The sequence below is a fragment of the Triticum aestivum genome, chromosome 4B (genome assembly GCF_018294505.1).
Source record: "Triticum aestivum cultivar Chinese Spring chromosome 4B, IWGSC CS RefSeq v2.1, whole genome shotgun sequence".
In the NCBI taxonomy this organism is placed as follows: domain Eukaryota; kingdom Viridiplantae; phylum Streptophyta; class Magnoliopsida; order Poales; family Poaceae; genus Triticum; species Triticum aestivum.
The window spans coordinates 156,083,099-156,086,127 of NC_057804.1; positions in this window are offsets into that span (position 1 = coordinate 156,083,099).

Consider the following 3,029-nt stretch of genomic DNA (forward strand, 5'->3'; position numbering starts at 1 on the left):
CATGTAAAGTGCATTGAATACTATGAGAAGTTTGAGTCTTTATGATTGTTTTGAGATATGAAGATGGTGATATTAGAGTCATGCTAGTTAGAAGTTGTGAATTTGAGTGATACCTGTATTAAAGTTTGTGATTCACGTAGCATGCACGTATGATGAACCGTTATGTGATGAAGTCGGAGCATGATTTGTTTTTTGAGTGTCTTCCTTCTGAGTGGCTGTCGGGGACGAGCGATGGTATTTTCCTACCAATCTATCCCCCTAGGAGCATGAGCCTAGTACTTTGTTTTGATAAGTATGTGAGTTCTTTATGAATAATGTTGAGTCCATGGATTATACGCACTCTCACCCTTCCACCATTGCTATCCTTTGTCGTGCCATGCAACTCTCGCCGGTATCATACACCCACCATATACCTTCCTCAAAACAACCATCATACCTACCTATTATGGCATTTCCATTGCCATTCCAATATATATTGCCATGCAACTTTCCACTATTCTGTTATTGTGACACGCTTCATTATTGTCATATTGCTTTGCATGATCTTGTAGTTGACATAGTATTTGTGGCAAAGCCATCTTTCATAATTATTTCATACATGTCGCTCTTTATTCATTTCACATCCCGGTACACCGCCGGAGGCATTCACATAGAGTCATATTTTGTTCTTGTTGGCTTTCTGGGAACGGGGGTCCCCAGACTTGCCTGGCTGCGGCCTGCGACGTGGCTCGAGCAGTGGCTCAGTACGGCCCATCTTCATCAACCCAAGTTCAAGCGGGGCCAAGCCTCGTGGGGCGGACGACACAAGGCTTCCTCGGGGGCGGCCTCACCAGGCAGGCTCGCGAGGAGGAGGAGAGATCAAGGCAAAGAGTACCTCGCGAGGTGCTCGTGACGTAAGCCATGACGATCAAGACCAGGCGGGCGCCAGCCTGCGCAGTGTCCTCGTTTCCTGTTTGGTGGAAAGGGGGCAAGCACAAGTGCGGAGTACCGAGGTGGCAGGCAAAGGTTTCCATATCGGTGAAACGAGGCCAAGACCAGCAGAGCGGCAGGACGGCGATCGCCGTGGAGCACAAGACGGCGTCATCACCAGTGCCTTTGGCAGTCGAAGACCAACTTTAGTCAGGATAGCTTGTACTAGTTGTCCCCCTTCAAAATGGCCGTTGTTGGCTCCCTTCCCACTCAATATTTGGGAAGAGGACCAGGGCCTCTATAAATAGAGATAGTCTCCACAGTAGAAGCGGATCCGATCGAATCCTTCCCTAGTAGAACACCGCACCAGCTCAAGAACACTCCTCGCGAGGCTGTTCTTTCTCTATACTATTCATCATCAGCCCCAGACGCAATCCACCACACCACACACTGTATTAGGGTATTACACCACAATGGTGGCCCAAACCAGTATAACGCTCATGTCCCTTGTGTTGTTCATCGTGTTAGTTCAGAATCGCGGCGAGGTTTTGGGGCGTGGATCGATAGGGAGAAGATCTTCGCGCGCACCCCAGAGTACGAACCTTAAGGGTTTTGCCGGAACCCGATATCCGTCATTTGGCGCGCCAGGTAGGGGTGCGCCGGAATCTCCTTTCCGCTGTTCTATGTTCCACCGCTTCGTCGCATGCATGGAGACGCTCGCCGAGCTCGCGCCAAGCGCCAGGCTGCTCTCGTCGCCTGCGTCGCCCAGACAACTCCCGTCGGTGGGCCTCCTTGTCATTCTCCGTCGCTTGCTGCCAACGCCGCCACCGGACCGGCCGGGAACAAGCAGCAAGCATCGTTGTTGCATCCCTCGGTGCGGTGGGAAGCCCACACCGCCACTCCGTCGCTAACTCCAGTCGGTTCGTCGTCTCATGCTCGTCATGCTCCCGCGGACATGCATGCCATGCTGCTCCTGGCACGGGAGCTCCTGCACTACCGCCTAGTCTACGACCTTTACGAGGAGTGGCTCGCTCGCATCACCGAGCTCGTCAGCGCCGCAGGGGGCTCTCCTGCGCCGTCCCTCTCGCTGCCTCGCCCTCCGTCTTGCATGGGCGATGCGGCTCAAGGGGTGCCTCCGCCACCTCCTCCTCAAAAAGGCGCCCTGGCTCCAAGGTGTGCGGCCCCTGTTCGAGACCCACCGTATCCAGCGCCCGCGCGACAAGAAAGGAGCTGCCAACAAATCCCTCGACCTAAAGGAGGCGCTCGCGTGCTCCCTGCTCCAGCACGTCAAGATCGCATCCTTGCGCCAGCGTGTCAAGACCCCGCGCTACCCCTGGCGGCAGCGCGCGGGAATCTCCAAGAGCAGGACCCGCGACTGCAAAGGACTCCGGTGGCCACGGCAGGCTGTCGCGCCTTCACCACCGAGCTACGCAGCGTCGCCTGGCCAGGCAAGTTCAAGACGGATCTGCCTCCTCGCTACGATGGCACTACTGACCCCATGGATTTCCTGCAGCTGTACAAGCTGGGCATCGAGGCGGCCAACGGAGAGGAAATGGTCCTGGCGAACTGGTTTTCCATGGCGCTCAAGGATGGCGCCCGCACCTGGCTCCTGAACCTGCCTCCCGGCTCGATCTCTTCTTGGGACGAGATGCGCCGCCGTTTCATTGCCAACTTCTAGGGCACTCGCGACCGTCCTCCGGTCGTGGGTGACCTGCGCTGCATCAAGCATCAGCCTGGAGAGACCCTGCATAAGTATATCCAGCGCTTCAACAACCCTCACCTCCAGATTCCCAAGGTGATGGAGTGTGACGCCCGGATAATTAAGCTACAGTAATTCCTTGCTAATGATGCCACGTCACTTTGATTATTGTTGCTAATCTCGCGTCAGTTCAAAACCGATTCAAATTCAAATTCAAAACCAAGCAAACAATAAAACTTTTCTAATATTAAAATTAAAATGTTCGGAGTGAACCAAATATTGCATAGGAAATTATGGTGGAGAAACCACATCTTTATAAAATGATTAAATACTATAAGCTGAATAAAACAGTAGCGGAAACTATTATTTAAATACTTTTAAATATTAAATAATTCCGAAACTATTTTAGCTTGGGTAGCAA